Source organism: Camelus ferus, chromosome 3, assembly GCF_009834535.1.
Source record: "Camelus ferus isolate YT-003-E chromosome 3, BCGSAC_Cfer_1.0, whole genome shotgun sequence".
Taxonomy (NCBI): domain Eukaryota; kingdom Metazoa; phylum Chordata; class Mammalia; order Artiodactyla; family Camelidae; genus Camelus; species Camelus ferus.
The window spans coordinates 110,043,197-110,052,610 of record NC_045698.1 but is presented as its reverse complement, the minus strand read 5'-3'; positions in this window follow the sequence as shown (position 1 = coordinate 110,052,610).

Genomic DNA, 9,414 nt, shown 5'->3' with positions numbered 1-9,414 from the left:
GAGATGAGTCTAAAGAAAACCTGAACAAGACTCACTGTTACTTCTGTATTAATTATACCTTGAATGGAACCATTTTACAAGTCCTGCAAGGACAAGGTCTCCAGCTGATCAAAAGCAACATCAGTAGATCAGTGAATGTACACCTCATCTAATAATGTGTTTGGAAACACATATTACTAAATTGGAGATCTGTAGCCAAGTGCAGCCTCTTTAATTATTGAAATAGAATAATAAAGAGTCATTTCTCCTTTGCCTGCTTGTCAGACTCGGTTCTGAGTTCTCCATCTCTCTGGTTGTAGGTTTTCAGCTGCATACTTGTGATCAAGTCAAACAGTTTCTGGGCTAAATTGTGCTGCCAACTTCGAGGCATTCCTTGCTACCAAGACCAGCTGTCACATGAAGAAAATGCAGCCCACTTCCAACTGGCACACAACAGCACTTAACAGCTAGACTGGGTAATACTCCCACATTGGCAGCTGGACTCTGATAGAGTTTTATAATACTGTTTTGTTTTGTTTTTTAACCTCACTTGCCCCATTCTTACTGGGAAACAGCTCGGCATTTACCCTCTTGCCTGAGTTGCTCTCAGGAATGCCATCCTATGTGTTTATGTTCCTTGTTGGCATTCACCATTAACAGGAACACAGCAGCAATAGTGTGGAAGGGAATGGAATTTGGAGTCATATGGACTTGGATACCAATCACAATGCTGCTTCTTACCAGAAGAGTGACCTTCGGCAAAGAACTTAACCCCTCTCAAGGTCAGATTCCTTATTTATGAAAGAAAGAATATACCTCCTATCTAACTGAGTGGAGGGAAAAATTACTCATCCATTCGTTCAACGAATTCTTATAGAATGACTGTTATAAAAATAATGGTAGCCATGTTCTGAGAACACACCATGGGCCAGGCAGTGCTCTGTTATCTTCCAGACACTCTAAGACCCAGATCCTACTAGGATCATGTCCATTTTACAGGTGAGAAAACAGAGTCCCAGAGATAGGAAAGAACTGCCAAAGTCACATGGCCAGTAAGTGGCAGAAACAGAATTTAAACCTGAATCCAGTCTTTCTTCTTAAAGACTACTTTCCATGAGGACCAGGATTTCTGTGTGTTTTATACACTGCTTAATGCCTCGTACTCAGCATTAGCATCCAGTGCCTGTTTGACAGGTTGCTCTAGCACAAAGACGTTGCTCCTTAAATAAATCTATGTCGAAGTAATTCACAGACATTATCCACTGCCACATGCCAGCCACTCTGCTAGACACCAATACCACAACATGCAGCGAAGGCTTTGGCTCTGCCCTCATGAGCTTATAGTCTAATGGGGATTAAATGAGATCGTGTTTGTAAAGCACCTAGCACAGTGCCTAATGCATAATAAATACGAAAAATATATATACTGATGTAATTTTATAGGACATTATTCTTTTTTTTAACCCAACTCATACTCGAAATACCTGTATTATCAATCTACAATGAGAGAATAACTCTTAGATAATTCAAAATATTAGCACATTCATCTTTAGGAGTTGGTATTGTTTCATTCCATTCAAAGGTGTTCACTCAGCACACACTCTGGGTTAAAAAATACCAGGTCTATAAAATCCACAGAAATCTGCCAGAGAACCCGGTCTCATTCAGCTGGCCACATGCTTCCATGATTCCTTCAGCTCCAGTTGAAGGAAAGGTTCAACCCAGCATCCAGTAACCTGGCCCTCCTCACATGTAGCACTTTTTGGGAAACCTGAAAGCAGATGTGACCTGCTTGCAGTCATTTTCTTCTCACACAGGGAGGTGAGATAGCAGCCAGGGAGGTGGGCAGAGATGAAGTGTGGGGTTGGGTGGCAGGGAGTAGAAACAGCCCAGAATGCAAAGAGGGTGGGCTGGGCTCAAAAGTAGCATGGTTTGTTTTTGGCATTTCTCCATCCCCTTTTCCACGCTGTCGAGCACCCAAAGGCTGACCTGGAGAAGCAGGCTTGAACTTGCCATGTGGGACTGCCAAGAAGAGAAGCAGGAGTTTCCACAGACAAACAAAACTCTCCAATGACCAGAAATAAATCCAAGCGAGGCAGTGAGCAACGTTTTGCAGGGACTGTAGTACCCTGTGGCTACCGGGACTCAGGGTCTTTCTAGAAGAGAGATTCTATTATTCTTTCTATCTCTCAGATTTTTTTTTCTCAAGAAACTAATGTTTTCATGACTTTCGCCATCTTCTTATCTCTAGAAGGGGTGGTAGTTCACCAGGGTATCACCTCTTTCTTTTGGGCTCCCATTACAGAATTTTCAAAATAACACAAGCCATGCTAAACTACCGTATGTGGCCTCTCTTTTTAAGATAACGTTTGCGTTTTAACAAGGTTTCCCAGCTATGGAGAAGCACAAAACGCTTTTCTTTACTGGAGAGGGAAGCAGAACATCAAGAAAAGGGTTTGGAGAGCCAGAGGGGTGCTCAGTTACTTCACTTTGCTGCAGACCAGTACTGCACAGAGGTAGGGAATAAACAGGCTCCTAGCTGTTGACTTAAAATAGAGAATGATAAAGAGAAAAATCTGAAGTTCTTTCTTACGGTTGGTCAGACTGTCTTCTGCCTAACTAGTTTTTGTGGGCTTCTTAATTTTGCTTTTGTATTTTCTGATCCTGAGCCTGAAAACCAGACTTCATGCCAAATTAAGTAATAAAATATTAGTACATTTAAATATGTGACAAATTTTACAATTATTCTTTGAGATAATTACTATTATGATTACTATTATTCTCCCACCTTAAAGATCACTGAAGCTCAGAGAGGTTAAGTAACTTGCCCCAAGTCTGTTGATCAGTCAGAGGAAGAATTAAAATCCAAGCAGTCTGGTGTTTTCCCCCAAAGCTTCACCTGCTAACACGTGCTGTGGTAAGCAGAATTCTAAGCTGGCCCCCAGGATTCCAAACCCCTGGTGTTCATGTATATTCTCCCGGTATTGACCCAAATGCTAACCTAGGTACCGCTATAAAAGGATTTGGAAGGGGTAATTAAGTTCCCAAAGTAGTGGACATTTCCCGAGGGGATTATCCAGGTGGGCCAGACCTAATCAGTGAGCCCTTTAAAAGCAGAGTTTTCTGCAGCTGGTCACAGAAGAGGAGACTCACACCCTCAGGCTCATCTGGAAGAAAGCGAACATCCACGTTGTGACCTGCCTATGGGGTCACATGGGAAAGAACCGCGGGCAGCCTCGAGCTAAGAGTGGTCCCTGGTTGACAACCAGCAAGAAAGCAGGGACCTCAGCCCTAGAATCACAGCAACGGAATTGTGCCAACAACCTAAGTGAGCTTGAACGAAAACCCTATACTCCAGATGAGAATTCACCTCAGCTCACCTCCCACCCTCTTTCAGCCTTGTGTCCCTGAGCAGGTAATCCAAATAAACCAACCTCAGGCTTCCGACCTGCAGAAACCGGGAGGTAACACGTGATCTTGTTTTAAGATCTTAAATATGTGGTACCTTGTGCAGCAACAGAAACAAACTCAATGTTCATTGTAGAGACGTAGGACATCCCAAAGAGTTCAACGGAAGAAAGTAAATATCACCCAATGTCTCACCGCTCAGCAGTGGCAGACATTTTCACATTTTTGGCATATTTGCTTTGTAGTGTTTACAAATACATGTTCAAAATTGGTAACAAACTGTTAATATTTTGTTTTTCTCTGTTTTGCTCATCAGCATTCTGACAAAGAGTTTTTCCATGTCATCAAATATCCTTTATAAATTTAACTTTTACCAATTGCTACATGCTACGCATGTATACAAATGTATTCAGCCACACCCTTTGGGAGGCATTTAGATTGTTTTTATATTACTTTTATAATCAACCTCATTTTGAGAATTATTCTTTTCATAAACCTTTGAGTTCATCGCTTTTGTCTTTAGAACAGCTCCGTAGAAGTGCTACTGATGAACCAAAAAGCTTCTGAGTTCTTTTAGTGTCTTGACACAGACTGTCAATTTGCTTTCAGAAGTGGTGCAGAAATACTGTTCCTACTGGCAGTGCGCCTCACCACGCTTTCACCCCAATGCATATTATTGCTTCCAAGGAATCTCAGTAAATCTGATAGGTAAAATGGGGCATCTCTTTAACTCTTTTCATTTATTCATACTTCTATTAGTCATTTGTACTTTTGGTGAATTATTGGTTCATATTCTCTACCCATTAGTATTTTTTTTAGCTGATTGGTAAGACTTCTCCTCATGATTAGGATGTTAACCAAATTATTTCTCACAAATATTGTCCTCAAACTGTCATTTCTATTTTGCTTCAGATTATTTATGACCTAAAGCAGCTTTTGTTCATCTGTATACAAACTATCACCTCTTCCCTCTGTGAATTTTTCCATTGCTTTTAAAATCAGCTTGCTCACCACAGTATTTAATAGTGACATCACTTTCTTCTGTACTGAAACTGTTTTCCTTTTTTATTTTTCATGGAACTGTAGTCCATCCAGGTTGGGGAAGGCCTCTCACCTGGTGATGAGGCAGCTGTCCAATGACAGGAGGGAGAATGACCATCCTGAAGGCAAGAACTACACTTTACTCAGGTTTCCTCCAAGGCCCCAGTACAGACACACACACACCTAACGCCCGGTAGCCATGTAAATGTCTCTTGAATTGAAGTCAACTGAACAGATTCAAACTGAATCTCAGAAACACCAATGAGTCATAGACAGATGATCCCAGGATCCTAATATTGATAAACATACTTGGATCTAATCTTGTGTCCACAGTAAGCTCACTGGGTGGCAATGGAAGGAAAAGGCTTTCATAAAAGCATTTATTTCAGCTCTCCCAACTCAGTGGCAGATGCTTCTGGTTCCAGACCTCTTCCCTCCTGCCAAATTTGTCAAATGAAACTACAGACGTGAGGGTCTGTTGCCATTTCAGGATCAAAAAGCACACTTCCACCTGCTGTCATATGTCTAATCCTAAACAGGCACCAGGTGATTGGATACGACAGACATCACATCCAACACAGAAATCATTTCCAATCACCTGAGAACCCTCCCCTCCCCTTCACCTCATGTTCAAACTAGATAGAACCTAGGGCTTCACTCAGGCAGAATCTCTGCTGTAATGCCTTTTTTCAGGTCCCATGTACTTTTTTCTCTTTTTTTAATTGAAGTACAGTCAGTTACAATGTGTCAATTCCTGGTGTACAGCACAATGTCCCAATCACGCATATACACAAATATATTCATTTTCATATTCTTTTTCATTAAAGGTTAGTAAAAGATATTGAATATAGCTCTTTGTGCTATATAGAAGAAATTTCTAACCAAATGTATGTAGATCACTAATGATAAAGCACAAGAAAATACCTTTAAATTGGGAAAGCTATTGAAAACCTATTAGCCAGTGGCCCCTTGGTAGTTCTTTTGTAATTTATTGGTCTAATTCAGACCATGTAACTTCCTGAAAGCCACTGTTTCCAGATAATATCAATTGAGACGGGTCCTATGATGGGAGACAGGCTGTATACAGAATATACACATTTTTAGGTAAAAGACATCACCTCTGCATGGGAGAAAATAATTGAGCTGCACTCTTTCCCTTGATGGAGTAATTCATACTCCTATTTCCAAGCATCTCATAGATGTTCGTGATGCTTCCTTCATGAAAGTACTATCTTAAGTCAATAGCCGTGTTATGACCCCCAAACCCAGTGGTGTTAAACAACCATTTTATTATGTTCATGAATGCTGTGGGCTGGGAATTCAGGCAGGGCACAGAGAAGCTGGTCTCTGCCTGGAAATCCAGCTAAGAAGACTTGGAACGGCTAAGGGTGACTCAAATCCTGGGGCCTGAAGTCCCCAGGAGGCTTCCTCACTCATAAGCCTTGCGCCTGGGCTAGAATGACATCAAGGGCTCAGGCTCGCTTGGCATCTCACTGTAAGTAAACAGAGTCTCAGGACGCGTTGTGTGGCCTCTCACTGTGCCCTCTCCAGCACTCCTCACACAGTAGCTCAGAACTCCGGCAGCAAATGTCAGTGGACAAGAGAAAAGGTAAGTGGCCATTTCTGACCCAGGCTCAAAAGTCACACAGCATTACTTCTAGAACATTCTACAGGTCAAAACTTTACCAGATTCAATGGGTGGGGACCTAGATCCCATCTGTGGATGGGAGGCATGTCAAAGAGCTTGTGGATGTGTTTAAAAGCTATTGCAGAAGCAGCCTTTGAGCCAAGGATTCACGTGCATGTATGTAGTTCCCTTGAGCAGAGGTTTCCAGAAGCATCAGTGGAAGAGCAAAGGGAGACACAAAGCAAACAAAGTCCATTTAGAGGGACTTAACCAGCAAGTTAATGCAGTGGACAACTAAGGGCTCAATCTCAATGGTAAACATGTGATGCAGAGCAGAGTACACCTCATCGTTACCCCAACTGAGAGGCAAGGTTGCTATTATCTCCCAACTCTTCACAGTCATGGGTTGAGTGTTACCTGTTGGGGAGGTGGTGGTAACTCCCTGACACTTTCAGAGGGTTCCCCCTGCCAGAGAAAGTTCTCAGGAAGAGGCAGGTGCTGGAAGTTGGAAGTGGTGGGGTTGGCATGCCCAGGAATGTCAAGAGCTGAGCAGGCAAGGCGGGGCATGAGCAGGGTCTGCCATGGGACTCTCATCATACTTTAATGATAGTACTTTAATCACACCCATCTAGACATGGGATTTGGATGAGTTCATGGAGCTCCTCCCCTAAACTGTGACTTCTCTGAGGGTAGGAACTGTATCTTTTTCATCTGTGTATCCTTAGCACCAAGAATGAAACCTTGCACAGAGGAGACCCCCCCCAACCCCCCCCCCCAAATTTTGAATGACAAAATAAAATAAAGAACGTGTCCATGTCTTTAGTTCAAATCCCTGTCCCAAGAAATTCCCCAGAACTTCTTATTATCTAATTCTTTTCCATGTAGGGCACCTGTAAGTTTGTGTACATATAGTATACCTCTGTCTTTTTCATCCCATGCTGTAAGATCTTAAGTCTGCTTCTCTTCCTGTGTTTACTCTCTCAATAAATGACTTCATCATCTCTTCAGTCCCCAAGGTGGAAACTCTTGATTCACCTTTTACCTCTTTTTCCCCCAAAACCACCTACATGGCATGTTTTTGGAAGGTCACTTTATTCCCCCTTTTCCCACTTCTCTCTGTTCCAGTTTCTAGATCAAATGCTCATCATCTCTTGCTAGGCCACTGCCGGAACTACCCTACTGATCTTATCACTTATTACTTACTGCTGAAAATTCAATGTAGTAAGACTTAAACTCTTCTGTGAAACCCTTCAGTTATTCCAGTATCCGATGAAAATAAATGCTCTTAGCTTTCAATTCTCAGCCAATACAAAATAAGACAACTAGGGTTTCAAATTTATCACCCATCCCATCTATAAAACCCATCTTCATGATCTAAAACATTTCACAAGGCCTCAAAAGCCCCAGACTTGCCCTCTTTGTTGGGGTCTTCTTATGCTGTTCTCTCTTCCCAGAATACCCTTCTACGTCGGCCACCATCTGACAAAGGAACAACCACCCTTCGGGGTCCAGTAGATGCCATTTCCTCTGTTAGAACCACCACCACCATGGACCCTAGTTAACTAACCACCCCAGCCCTAATTAAAACCACCATAGCTCCTCAATTCTAAGACATCATGAATTACATGATGCCTCATTGACTTACTACCATATTTTGACAGAAATTAAAGAAACGAAATGGCCTGTGTCTGTGAATTGTGAACAAAATGCACCTTCAAACGTTGGAAATTGCAGAGCTTCAGAGCATGTCATCCTAAAATCTGCCACCTTGGCACATGGATCATTTTGAGTTAAAGGCACTTGAGAAATAGCAGACACAAGACAGGCATTCTGACCATCTTTCTTCTCCCTAAAAGCAGGAGATAAAACTCCCAGGTGAAAGGTGCCCTCCTTGTACCAGAGTAAGGAAGGTATTCAAGTCACTGGAGACCAGAAGTGGAAGCCAGGAGAGATCTGTACAAACACACTGTTAAACAAACCATTTCTCTCCAGGTATTTTTCTATAATTAACTGCTCTAGCCCAAACCCCTTTGTTTTGTCACGTTTCCAAAATTTATTACTCTTTGTCCAATCTAGTATGTAAGCTTTGGATCCTACCTGCTTCTCTGAATTTTCATTTTTCTTCTGAAAACCCCCGTGTATATGGAAAATTTATTAAATAAAATATGTATGCTTTTCTCTTGTTTATCTCTTACGTCAGTCCCAGCTGGAGGCCCTAAGAGAGTAGAGGAGAAATCTTACCTCCCAGAATATTTTTATGGCCAGGCATACATCTCACTGGAGGTCCTCTGTATGCTCTGAGAAGGCCAGACATCATGAAATTTCTTGAAATGTCTCTCTAGATTTTCACCATCACAGAATGTTCTGGGTTAACTGTAAACATTTATACCCAATCACATCCCTCAACTTACCAAGGACAAAGAAGGATGGTGGGTTAGGACATGAAACTAGACTACAGCTGGGATTCAGGTCAGCCTGATGAATAGGGATTTTCTGGAAGAGGCCAGCCTGAGAGAAGGGACAATGAAGGCCTGGATGGAAAAGAATCCTGCGGAAGCATCAGGAAGAGTGATTGTTTTATATTCTTTGATGACATGGTCAGTCAGATGCTGCTACAAGTGGAAGAGAAGCTCAAGTGAAAAACTAAGGTTTATTAAACTCACAAGTCCTAAATATACGAATAATGGCACACTACCCGGGGCCACATGGGAGAGACACCAGAGTGGTCAGGAGGCAGAAGATGGGAGCAAGGAGAACACTCAGGCTGCAGCCCTTCTTGGGGTTTCCTTGGGAAAGGCAAGGCAGGGCAGAATTAGGATTGGCTACGTTGAATAATTCCAGCTGGCTTTAGGCTATAGGATTGATCCTTAGTTGCCTATTACCTGGTCCCAGGATGATTAAGGCAGAGGACTATTACTCCAGGGGTATAAGGGCCAGATAGGGGAGGGATGGCTCTGGATTGGTTAGTTTGTATGTCAAAGGCATAATCTTGACTGGGCCCTTTGCTGTCTCTAAGAATTGGCTACCTCAGGGAGGGACAGTTTCTCCCTGACTAGAAAGGTATTTTAAGATGTCAGAACATCATGATATACAGAAAATCAAAATATATGTACAATACAGTGATCCAGCCTCAACAGGTCCTCCATTTGAGAGTCTGGCTCTCACCAAACCTCAACTCACTCTTTGCTCCACTACTCACCTGTGACTTCTTAAAGGGCAAGAGCTATAGTACAAAGGAAAAAACTAGATCACTAGCAATTCAACAACTATGCTGTTGGAACTCCCTCTGAAGGCATGGTCATAAGAAAGGGTAATGACTTTCCTATTAGCTGAAAAAGGACAAAAGCAGATGCAGTCAC